Below are 13,602 nucleotides of genomic sequence, written 5' to 3' on the forward strand. Positions count from 1 at the left end.
GGGGGTACAGGATGGGGAGGAAGCCCCACCAAGACACCGGCTGGGAACCCAGCAGTAAGTGGTTAGAGGGCAGAGAGGTGCACACAGACTGGTCAGATGGCTAAGAAAGGGACCAATCTAAAGAGGGCACAGCTTGAGGAAGAGGTTCTGGCTGGGGAAAGGTGCCCTGGGTGAAGGGACATAGGCTGGGCAAGGAAAATAAAGTTGGGTCATGGAGCCTGCCTGAAGATAGGGATATTGGGTGAAGGGGACCTAGCAGGAGAAGGGGTTCTGGCTGGAGTAGAATTCCTTCATGGTTCAGGACAGACTAGAGACAGGAGTTCAGGCTTGGGAAGGCTGCCTGGTTGCCAAAGAGAGCCTACCTGTCCAGGGGCCACAGGCTGGGGAGGGACAAGCTAAGGCAAGGGGTCTGGGTAGGGATGCTGCAGAAAACAGTACTGGCTGGGAAATGGGGCCTGACTAGGGAGGGCCATAGCAGTAGGCATAGGGAAAGCATGCCTAGCAGGGCAAGGGGACCTGACTGGAGACGTGCCCTTGGCTGGGGAAGGGGGCCTAGCTGGGAGGAAAGGTATAAATGGATGAAGGGGGCCTGGCTAAGTGAGGGGCCTGGCTGGGAAAGTGGGCATGGCTAGGTTTCAGGGAACAGGCAGCTTCAGGGTTCCTGATAAGAGAAGGGCAGGCAGCATAGGGTGGGGATCTGGTGGGGAAGAGGGACTCCCTGAGAAAGGAGGCTCAGCTCTAGAAAGGAGTTAGACTGAGGAGCAGGGTTAAGGAAGTACACCTGGGCACGGAAGGGGAAATAGGCTGGTGACAAGGACACTCATTGCTGAAGGGAGACTAGTTGGCATAAAGTTGGTATAGGATGAAAAAGGAATTCCTGGCTTTTGAAGAGAGGAGAGTACCTGGCTGGGGGAGGAGGCACTTGTTAGGCAAGGGGTTCACAGGGTCTGGGGGAATGGCTGGGGATTGGGCACAGTTGCAGAAGGGTGCACTGGCTGGGAAAGGAGGCATAGGCTGGGCAGGGGTCTTAAGTGGGGAAGAGGCATACGTGGCTGAAAAGGGCACCTCCTGGATAATGTAAGCCATGCTAGGGGGTGGGGCTGGTACTGCCCAAGAAATTCTGTGACAGATGGCACCAAAGATGGTAGAGTCCCATTTTACAGGCTTGTCCCTGAATACAAGAGAAATAGCTATTCCTATTTTGGGAACCTTTAAGATCTCACCAGGCCTGTCCCCAGCTGCCCCCACTGGGTCTGCCTTCATCAGTAAGGAGAGCAAAGTGTTAACCCAGGCCAGATCCTAACCATACCCAGAACACAGAGAGAGGGCCTCCACTGTGGGATCTGGCAAGACACAAGGGATTTGCAGTTTGTTCCATTCTGTAACAGTAGCTGCAGTCACTGAGGACAGTGACTATTCTGGGCAAGTTCATAAAAGCCATGGGGTACTGTTCTCAGAAGTATCGAATTCCAGAAGCAACTTTCATTCATTTCCTTACTGTTTTTCATTTATTCATTATCATTCCCTCTCCCCTCTTGCCATAGCAATAAAAAATAAGATGCCTCCTGTATGCAGATGTAGGCTCTGGAGTCAGACATCTATCTGGGTTTAATGCTTAACTTGCTCACCTACTTCCTAGCTTTGTGACACTGGATAAGTCACCTAAACTTTCCGGGCTTGTTTCCTCATGGGTAACACAGGGCAATTAATACTTGTCTTAGAGATATCTCTTGAGGATGTTAAGAACATTAAATGAAAATGCAGCCAGTCGTGGTTGCTCACGCGTGTAATCCCAGCAATTTGGGAGGCAAAGGTGGGCAGATTATTTAAGGCCAGGAGTTCAAGACCAGCTTGGCCAACATGATGAAACCCCGTCTCTACTAAAAATACTAAAAATAAGCCAAGCATGGTGGCATACACCTGTAGATCCAGCTGCTTAGAAGGCTATGGCAGGAGAATCACTTGAACCAGGGAGGCAGAAGTTGCTGTGAGCTGAGATTGCACCACTGCACTCCAGCCTGGGTGACAGAGCGAGACTCTGTCTCAACCAAAAAAAAAAAAAGAAAAAGAAAAGAAAATGCATATAAAGTGTCCAGTAAATAAGTGCCCAATAAATGTTAGATACTGTTAATATTATCTAGAAGCCCATAAACATGACATTATCAGCTCTGGCAGCAGCCACTTCTTGATTTTGTCTACAGTGACTTTTGGGGCCACTTGGCCTCTTCCCACAGGTCCTGCAGTGGAATCAGAGACTGTCCCACAGCTGTCTGCCCCAGCTGTTGCTACCAGAGCTTCTACTGGAGCTCACCCAAAGTGCCCCCCTAGGGACAGGGTGACCTGCATGCAGGAACCCGTCAGGCTCTTTTTTTCAGGATTTTTCTACACAAACATATAATAGACTCACATGTTTTGAAAAATAATATTGGTGTCATTCTATCGAAATTGCCTTTTAAACTTAACAATACATTATAAACACTTTCTCGTGTCCTTAAGCAGTCTTCAATACGATGATTTTAATGTCTGCATTCTAGCCAATGAATGTGCTATAATTTATTTATTCAATTTCATCGTTGGACGTTTAGATTGCTTTCAATTCTTCACCACTATAAATATGCCACTGTAATATCCTTGCAGCTGAATCTTTGTCTATATTTCTGATTATTTCTTTTTGATAAGATTTAAAGAAGTAATTCAGGTCAAAAAGGAGAGGCTCGTAATGCAATCTGGGAAAGACTGCATGAATTTACACTCCCAGGGTATGAGAGTGTTATTTTCCCACATAATTGTCAACATGGAAAATTGTCATTGTTGCTAATTTGTTAGATGAAAAATGTTGTATTAATGGATGCTTCATTGATTACTAGGGAGACTGAATATTCCTCTATGCATTTGTTTCATTCATGCAGGAACAAGTATTCTCTTTTTTTGAATTTCAACTTTTATTTTAGATTCAGGAGGTACATGTGCAGGTTTGTTATGTGGGCATATTGCATGACACTGAGGTTTGGAGTACAAATGATCCCGTCACCCAGGTAATGAGCATAGTAGCCAATAGGTAGTTTTTCAGCCCTTGTCCCCTCCACCTCCACCTCCCCCATAGTAGTCCCAGGTGTCTATTGTACCCATCTCTACATCCTTGTTTGCCCAATGTTTAGCTCCCACTTACAAGTGAGAACATATGGTATTTGGTTTTCTAGGAACAAATATTTCTTACTTTGTTGCCTATTCCTGAACTTCACTTAGTTTTCTATGAATGTTTGTCTTTTTCTTATGTTTTGTTTTTGACTCTGTTTTGTTTTTTTTTTGCTTTTTTTTTTTTTGAGACAGAGTCTCACTCTGTGGCCCAGGCTGGAGTGCAGTGGTATGATCTCAGCTCACAGCAATCTCAGCCTCCCGGGTTCGAGCAATTCTCCTGTCTCAGCCTCTCCAGTAGCTGGTATTACAGGCACACCCCGCCATACCTGGCTAATTTTGTGTATTTTAGTACAGACAGGGTTTCACCATGTTGCCCAGGCTGGTCTTGAACTCCTGAGCTCAGGCGATCCACCCACCTTGGCCTCCAGATTGCTAGGATTACAGGCATGAGCCAGCGCACCTGGCCTTCTTATGTATTTTTAATAGGACCTTCCATGTTAATGAATCTGACCACTTGTCCTTTGGATATTTTAGAAAATAGTTGGCTAGGCACGGTGACTCATGCCTGGAATCCCAGCACTTTGGGAGGCCAAGGCGGGTGGATCATGAGGTCAAGAGATCAAGACCACCCTGGCCAACATGGTGAAACTCCATCTCTACTAAAAATAAAAAAATTAGCTGGGCATGGTGGCACAAGCCTTTAGTGCCAGCTACTGGGGAGGCTGAGGAAGGAGAATTGCTTGAACCAGGGAGTCAGAGGTTGCAGTGAGCTGAGATCGAGTACTGCACTCCAGCCTGGCAACAGAGCAAGACTCAGTCTGAAAAAAAAGAAATAGTTTTTCATGTGCCTTAATTAGCCTTTCAGTTTTGTTTCTGTCTTTTTGCATATTTATAAGTTTAAAAGTATAATGAAATCTATTAATCTTTTTCATTATGGTTTCTGTCTTGGTGTCAGGCTTAGAAAAGGCTTCCTTATCCTGAGAATGGATAAATACTTCTGCATAATTTAAGTTTTTTAATACTTTCTCTTTATATTTAACTATATTTAACATATCCACCTGGAAGTTACGTGGGTATAAGATAAGGACATAAAGTAATTTTCCTCAATTATGACAGTTAACCAATTAGCTCAACACTATTGACTAACCCACCATTTCACCACTGATTTGAATTGCCACCTTCCATATATATTTCATTCTTATACTATAAAAAGTTGAGTCTCTTTCAATCATTTATACAGAATAGCTTTATTTTTTTACTTCAATTTAAGACCAACATCATTCTGATACCAAAACCTGGCAGAGACCCAACAAGAAAAGAAAACTTCAGGCCAATATCCATGATGAACATAGATGCAAAAATCTTCAATAAAATATTGGCAAGCCGATTGCAACAGCAAATCAAAAAACTTATTCATCATGATCAAGTAGGATTCATCCCGGGGATGCAAGGCTGGTTCAACATACGCAAGTCTATAAATGTAATTCACCACATAAACAGAACCAAAAACAAAAACCACATGATTATCTCAATTGATGCAGAGAAGGCATTTGACAAAATTCAACAGCCCTTTATGCTAAAAACCCTCAATAAACTCGGTATCGATGGAACGTATCTCAAAGTAATAAAAGCTATTTATGACAAACCAACAGCCAATATCATACTGAATGGGCAAAAACTGGAAGCATTCCCTTTGAAATCTGGCACTAGACAAGGATGCCCTCTTTCACCACTTCTATTCAATATAGTACTGGAAGTTCTAGCCAGAGCAATCAGGCAAGAAAAAGAAATAAAGGGTATTCAAATAGGAAAGGTGGAAGCCAAATTGTCTCTATTTGCAGATGACATGATAGTATACCTAGAAGACCCCATTGCCTCAGCCCAAAAACTCCTGAAACTGATAAGCAACTTTGGCAAAGTCTCAGGATATAAAATCAATGTGCAAAAATCACAAGCATTCGTCTACACCAATAACAGACTTAAAGAAAGCCAAATTAAGAGCGAACTGCCATTCGCAATTGCTACAAAAAGAATAAAATACCTTGGAATACAACTCACAAGGAACGTAAGAGACCTCTTCAAGGAGAACTACAAACCACTGCTCAACGAAATCAGAGAGGACACAAACAGATGGAGAAACATTCCATGTTCATGGTTAGGAAGAATTAATATCGTGAAAATGGCTATACTGCCCAAAGTAATTTACAGAATCAACGCTATCCCCATCAAGCTACCATTGACTTTCTTCACAGAACTGGAAAAAACCACCATGAACTTCATATGGAACCAAAAGAGAGCCCGCATAGCCAAGTCAATTCTAAGCAAAAAGAACACAGCGGGGGGCATCACACTACTGGATTTCAAACTATACTACAAGGCTACAGTAATCAAAACAGCATGGTACTGGTACCAAAACAGAGATATAGACCAATGGAACAAAACAGAGGCACCGGAGGCAACACAACATACATACAACTATACAATCTTTGATAAACCTGACAAAAACAAGCAATGGGGAAAGGATTCCATGTTTAACAAATGGTGTTGGGAAAACTGGCTAGCCATGTGCAGAAAGCAGAAATTGGACCCCTTCCTGACACCTTACACTAAAATTAACTCCAGATGGATTAAAGACTTAAACATAAGACCTGGCACCATAAAAACCCTAGAAGAAAATCTAGGCAAAACTATCCAGGACATAGGAGTAGGCAAGGACTTCATGAACAAAACACCAAAAGCATTGGCAACAAAAGCCAAAATAGACAAATGGGACCTAATGAAACTCCACAGCTTCTGCACGGCAAAAGAAACAGTCACTAGAGTAGATCGGCAACCAACAGAATGGGAAAAAATTTTTGCAGTTTACCCATCTGACAAAGGGCTGCTATCCAGAATTCACAAAGAACTCAAACAGATTTACAGGAAAAAAACAAACAAGCCCATTCAAAAGTGGGCAAAGGATATGAACAGATACTTTACGAAAGAAGACATATATGAGGCCAACAATCATATGAAAAAATGCTCATCGTCACTGGTCATCAGAGAGATGCAAATCAAAACCACATTGAGATACCATCTCACGCCAGTTAGAATGGCGATCATTAAAAAATCTGGAGACAACAGATGCTGGAGAGGATGTGGAGAAAAAGGAACACTTTTACACTGTTGGTGGGAGTGTAAATTAGTTCAACCATTGTGGAAGACAGTGTGGCGATTCCTCAAGGCCTTAGAAATAGAAATTCCATTTGACCCAGCAATCCCATTACTGGGTATATATCCAAAAGACTATAAATCCTTCTACTATAAGGACACATGTACACGAATGTTCATTGCAGCACTGTTTACAATAGCAAAGACCTGGAATCAACCCAAATGCCCATTGATAATAGACTGGATTGGAAAAATGTGGCACATATACACCATGGAATATTATGCAGCAATCAGAAATGATGAGTTTGTGTCGTTTGTAGGGACATGGATGAATCTGGAGAACATCATCCTCAGCAAACTGACACAAGAACAGAAAATGAAACACCGCATATTCTCACTCATAGGTGGGTGATGAAAAATGAGAACACATGGACACAGAAAGGGGAGTACTAAACAGTGGGGTCTATTGGGGGGAAAAGGGGAGGGCCAGTGGGAGGGGGAGGTGGGGAGGGATAGCCTGGGGAGAAATGCCAAATGTGGGTGAAGGGGAGAAGAAAAGAAAGCACACTGCCATGTGTGTACCTACGCAACTGTCTTGCATGCTCTGCTCATGTACCCCAAAACCTATAATCCAATAAAAAATTTAAAAAAAAAATAAAATAAAAAAAAATAAAATAAAACTGTCAGCTGTCCATTCATCCATTCATTTCATATTTACTGAAGATAACAGTGATAAGTAATAGCTAAGAGAGACAAAAGATCTAGTTCCAGTGCTCACCTTCTAGAGGTGGCAGACAGGAAAACAAAAATAGACAGAAAGCAACATGACCAATGCTGTGATGAGAGGAAGCACAGAGGAAGGAAGGACACTGCATCCGACTTGCTGGATCAGGCTCAGCAGGAGTTCCCAGAGAACATGACCAAAGCAGAGATAGAAAGGAGTGAAAGAACCAGTATCTCCTGTTCAGCCTAGCTGAAGGGTAGCTGTGAAAGAGTTGTGGAAAAGAGGCTGAAGAGGGAGGCAGGCAAAGTAACCCAGCTTAAGTAAACATCGGTTTTACTCATAATATTACAAATTAAATGAGAAACCATGTTTTATCAATCAGATTAGCAAAGAAGTAAAGTTTGCTCATATGTTGTATTGACAAGGGAATGCAGAAACAGGCACTCTCAAATATTGCTGATGGATGGTGTATAATAGGCACAATCCCTTTGGAGAGCCATTTGGCAATAGCTATCGAATTTAAAGTGCATAAACCAGTATCATTTTATTTTTAGCAGTTTCCCTTGCACATGACTAGAATATATATTTAAAAGGATAGCTGGTCACTTTTGAGGAGGGCAAACAGGTTCCTAGGGGAAAGGATGGGAGGGGGCTTTTCACTGTGTAATATCTTGAACTTCTGGCATTTTGATCTACATGAATTAACAATGTAAACCTGACCAGGCGCAGTGGCTCATGCCTGTAATCCCAGCACTTTGGGAAGCCGAGGTGGGTGGATCGCGAGGTCGAGAAATCAAGACCATCCTGGCCAACATGGTGAAACCCCGTCTCTACCAAAAATAAAAAAATTAGCCAGGCATGGTGGCACCCACCTGCAGTCCCAGCTACTTGGGAGGCTGAGGCAGGAGAATTGCTTGAACCCGGGAAGTGGAGGTTGCAGTGAGCTGAGATCGCGCCACTACACTCGAGCCTGGCAACAGAGTGAGACTCCATCTCAAAAAATAAAAAATAACTTAAACCTAACCTACTAAATAAAATGCACATAGCTTTTGACTTCGCAGTATATTGAGAATATACATATTGTGGCAGGCCAGGTCTCACTAACACAGGCCTCCATAACAACTGTTTCCGTACTGACTGAGTGCTTACGTTAAATATTAAAAGCCAGTGCCCTTACACAAAGGCTGGGTTGTAACAAAAGCCCACCAAAAGTTTTGCCTAGGGCTTTCCTGTGTCTTAAAGCATGATAAAATAACAACGGAATTCTTTTTTTCTTTTTCTGCCCAGGCTAGAGTGCAATGGCGCAATCTCGGCTCACTGCTACCTCCACCTCCCGGGTTCAAGTCTCCTCTCTCAGCCTCCCAAGCGCCAGCCACCATACCCAGCTAATTTTTGTATTTTTAGTAGAGAGAAGGTTTCACCATATTGGTCAGGCTGGTCTCGAACACCTGACCTCAGCTGATCCACCCACCTCGGCCTCCCAAAGTGCTGGCATTACAGGCATGAGCCACTGTGCCCAGCCATAACGAAGGAATTCTTAACAGAACCCATTTAGGATTAAAATAATTGTATTGGGGGTCTGAAGACACTCCCCAGGCTTCCATAAACAAGTTTATTGTAAGTCTGAGGGAACTTCCCAAACCTCCATGATTTAGCAGGAGACAAGATAAGGGTAATCACCGCAGCACCTAGACCCATTTAGATTAAGTAAATTTACTGAGGCTCCAGAGGAAGGTCTTCAGGACTCAGACTTTAGTTATAAATTAAAAGAAGTTAATCACTTATGTCTTTAGGTGAATGCACACTTACAGATAGACATATAGCTTAGAAGGTGTGTAAGCTCTAGAAAACTTTCTAATTTTGAGTTGGTCTGGTGATAATTTCCAGGGCCTCTCCCTATGACCAGTTACAGAAATAAAAACTCTCATCCTCCCCAGTTCATCTGCATCTCATTATTGGGCCATGAGAAATAGCAGCCTGACCCTCAGTTTGGTCTGGGAACAATATTACACAAAGTTATATTTTTAGGATGTTTATTACAGCATTGTTTGTCAATACAAACATCTAGACATTCCTTAATATGCTCAGTAAGCCTAATTAAATAAATTTTGATATATCTATATGAATTATTACTGGAGAGGAATAAAATGGGTGAGTGAAAGGAGGAAGATGGTGAATTTTCACTTTGAAACCATGTACTTCTATACAGCTGAATTTTTTTTTTTTTTGAGACAGAGTCCTGCTCTGTTGCCCAGGCTGGAGTGCAGTGGCACGATCTCAGCTCACTACAACCTCTGCCTCCTGGATTCAAGCAATTATCTTGCCTCAGCCTCCCAAGTAGCTGGGATTACAGGCACACACCTCCATGCCTGGATAATTTTTTGTGTTTTTAATAGAGACGGGGTTTTGCCATATTGACCAGGCTGGTCTTGAACTCTTGACCTCAGGTGATCTGCCCACCTCGGCCTCCCAAAGTGCTTGGATTACAAGCGTGAGCCACCGTGCCTGACCTATATAGTTGAATTTTTGTATTGTGGTGGTATATACATAACAAAATCGACTATTTTAGCTGTTTTTAAGTGTACCATTCAATGGCACTAATCATTCATATTGATTTGCAACCATCAGCACCATTTGTCTCCAGAACTTTCTCAGCTTCCCAAACTGAAACTTCATACCCATTCATAAGTTCCCACTCTCCCTCTCCTTATCCCATCAACCAATATTCTACTTTATATTTCTGTGAATTTGACTACTCTGAGTACCTCAAACAAGTGTAATCATACAGTGTTTGTCCTTTGGTGTCTGGCTTATTTTACTTACCATCATGTTTTCAATCCTTATCCTTGTTGTGGCATGTGTGAGAATTTCCTTCTTTTATAAGGCTGAATGATATTCCATGGTGTGCTTGTACCACATTTTATTTATCCATTATATTGCTAAATTTTAAAATAGAAAATGTTATCTATGTGTTACCTAAACACTAGAAAAAAATATTTTTTTTGACTGGGATGTGTTAAATGTGTGCTCTGAATGAAGAGACCCCCCCCCGAACTAAACAGGCTCTGTGTGAGCAACATGGCTGTTTATTCACCTGGGTGCAGGCATGCTGAGTCTGAGAAGAGAATCAGCAGAGGGCAGTGGGATAGGAGTTGGTTTTATGGGTTTGGGGTAGGCAGTGGAAAGTTACAGAAGTTATAGTTCAGGATGGTTTTTGTAAGCTGGGAGGAGGGTCATAGGGTCTGGAGTCACAAGGTTGACCAAGGTCAGTTATAAAGTCCAGTTGCCTTATCAGTTGAGGCAGGAATAAGGAACAGTGGAAGAATGTCTCAAAGTTAATTAGGTGCTACAGGGGTTGGTCATATCTTCTCCTTTGTGGTTTTCCAGTTACTTCAGACTTTCTAGTTCCAGGAACTCATCTGGAGTGTATATGCAGGTTACAGAGGTTACCATGCCATCCATGGCACCATCAGCCTAAAAGACCTTACATTCCTGTGTCTTAATATCAGTAATATAAAGGAAAAAGAAATGAAGAGTGGAGAGCAGTGAAATACTAGGAAGGTCAGCACAAAGGGGTGATGTTTCTCAGGGCTTCTTTGAGAGAGATTGGGGGTGGCGGGGAAACCTAAAAATGGGAAAGAATTTAGACTGCTGGGAGATCTCGGGGCAAGGAGTGATACTGTGGGGTTGCTAGAAGGAGCATTTGTCATAGTGACTGATTGGTTATCCCTTGGATATGATTTTGTAGGAATTGAGAGATTAATCAGAAAACACAGGGTCCAAATAAGGGAAGGAGAAAGATAGATAACAGAGGACTAAGGATTGGAAGAAGCCATGAGTCCCAGTTAGATAGTGTCCAGCCAGTCCAGCCAGGTCCCGAATAACCATTTGCCTGATTAGCGAGTGTTTGGGCTCTGTCTTTTAATTTATTGATGGCATCATATGCGAGGCCAGACTGGTTTACATAAAAACAACATTCTTCATTTAGGAATAGGCAAAGACCTGCTTTTTCAGCAGTCAGTAAATCAAGAGCTCTGTGGTTTTGCAGGACAGCTGCAGCTAGGGAATTTACTAGAAGAAGGGGTAGTGATGGAGTTAATTCTGCAATGCTAGCAGAGGAATCATTAGAGAGGCTACAGAAGGTAACAGTTGAAGTGGTAAGGCCTGCTATGCCTGTGCCGAGTGCAGTAGTAATTCCTAACCCTATAAGTAAGGGGATCAATGGAATGCTCTGACTGTGTCATGTCAGGACCAGGGAGAGTTTCACCTCCATTGGCAAACTGAATTTTGAGAGTAAGGAAAACTAGGGTACAAGTGCCTGTCCAGTTGGTAGGAAGGCAAATGTAAGAAGAAGAACCACAGAGGAAAAAATGGCGCTGTTTACGATAGCAAAGACCTGGAACCAACCCAAATGCCCATCAATAATAGACTGGATAAAGAAAATGTGGCACATATACACTATGGAATACTATGAAGCCATAAAAAATGACTAGTTCATGTCCTCTGTAGAGACATGGATGAATCTAGAAACCATCATTCTCAGCAAACTGACACAAGAATAGAAAGCCAAACACCACACATTTTCACTCATAGGCAAGTGATGAACAATTAGAACACTTGGGCACAGGGAAGGGAACAACATTCACTGGGCTAGGTTGCAGGGGGTGGAGGGAAGGGGAGGGGAGGGACATCAGGGGGCGGGGAGGATGGGGATGAATAACACCGGGAGAAATGCCTGATGTAGGTGACAGGGCAGGGAGGGATGGACACTGCAAATCACCATGGCATGTATGTACCTATGCAACAATCCTGCAGGATGCAGGATGTGCACATGTACCCCAGAGCCCAAAGTACAATTAAAAAAAAAAGAAAAAGCCCGGAATCGGCCCGGCCCTCCAGTACACCATGTCTGGCTCCTCCAGCGTCACCGCTATGAAGAAAGTGGTTCAACAGCTCCGGTTGGAGGCCAGACTCAACCGCATAAAAGTTTCCCAGGCAGCTGCAGACTTGAAACAATTCTGTCTGCAGAATGCTCAACATGATCCTCTGCTGACTGGAGTATCTTCAAGTACAAATCCTTTCAGACCCCAGAAAGTCTGTTCCTTTTTGTAGTAAAATGAATCTTTCAAAGGTTTCCCAAACCACTTCTTATGATCCAGGGAATATTCAAGAGAGCTCCATTTGAAGCCTGTACAAAAGCTTATCCCTGTAACACTTGTGCCATAATATACAAACTTCTATTTCTGTCAGTCCTTAACATCTACCTCTCTGAATTTTCATGAATTTCTATTTCACAAGGGTAATTGTTTTATATACACTTGGCAGCAGCATACAATAAAACTTAGTAAGAAAAAAAAAAGAAAAATCCCTTGGCTTACACTAAACTGGAAGTATAAACTGAAAAGGTGAGAAAGTGTGTTGAAGGGGCTGGGGCATTGGACCCAAATGCCAAGGGAACCAGCAAGGGCTGCAGCTGTTAAAGGCTGTAGTGGGGTTTGATAAGGCAATTGTGTGGAAGGAGAGGTAATCATTCACTTTTATTATCAAGGCTAGGTATAAGCAGGCAGGAAGAGGAGTCTGGAGGGGAGTCTGATGAACAAGGGGAGGGCAGCCAAGGATGGAGAGCCAGTGTAAATGCCTACCTAGGCAAAATTTGAAGTCTATTCGCTGATCTTGTGTAGGGGAAAATTTGCAGGCCTGATGTGTAGCAAAAAGGCAGGGGGTGGGCAGTGCCTCAGAAAGCCCTGAGGAGTAGTAGAGTGACAGAACACTGAGATATGGTTGTTTTGAGGATGGACTTCAATGGTGGAAAAGAAATAAGGGGTTTTAAAAGATGAGCCAGGGACTTGTGTTCTACATGGAAATGGTTATGAAAGGATGAGAGGATAGAGTGAGCTTATGAGGCCAGGAGGAGGAATTTCCCATAGTGTAAGAACCATTTGCCTTGTGTAGAAAGCGACTGGTAAAGTGAGTTTTTGGAGGAAGAATAGGTAGGGGAAATAGATAAGAAGGAAAAATACTGGCCTTGTGTGGGAGATGCTGGGGTGTCCACTGCTTCTTTGGCTGTTTTGTCACCTAAGACATTTCCTTGGGCAATAGAATCTGACAGGTTTTTTGTGTCCTCTGCAGTGCATAACTCCAGCCTTGGCTGGGAGAACAGCGGCCTTAAGGAGGGCCTTTATTAAGGGGGCAATGATAATAAAAGACCCCTGTATGGTAAGAAAATCTCTTTCTGCCAGATGGCAGCATGGTGTTGCAGGATGTGGAAGGCATATTTAGAGTCAGTATGGATATTAACATGTAGTCCTCTGGCAAGAGTAAGAGCATGGGTTAAGGCAATCAGTTCAGCTTGCTGAGAAGTGGTGGAGGGGAGGAGTGTGGCAGCCTCGATACCAGACAAGTGGGATAAAAAAGCATACCCAGCTTTGGCCAGTACCAACTGACTGGGCTTGGAGGAACTGCTATCAGTAAACCATGTGTGGTCTGGGTCTGGAATAGGAAAAAGAGAAATATGGGGAAATGAGGAGGATGCTATATGGATTAGGGAGATACAGTCATGGGGGGTTCAGGATTTGTGTTAGGTATTAAGT

General features: G+C 43.0%; 1 pseudogene; it reads left to right on the plus strand.

Annotated features, from left to right (window-relative positions):
• The first annotated feature begins 11,917 nt into the window (after positions 1-11,917).
• On the plus strand, positions 11,918-12,165 carry LOC118150544 (guanine nucleotide-binding protein G(I)/G(S)/G(O) subunit gamma-5 pseudogene; annotated as a pseudogene).
• The last annotated feature ends 1,437 nt before the right edge of the window (positions 12,166-13,602 follow it).

The sequence above is a fragment of the Callithrix jacchus genome, chromosome X, assembly GCF_049354715.1.
Source record: "Callithrix jacchus isolate 240 chromosome X, calJac240_pri, whole genome shotgun sequence".
Classification (NCBI taxonomy): Eukaryota; Metazoa; Chordata; class Mammalia; order Primates; family Cebidae; genus Callithrix; species Callithrix jacchus.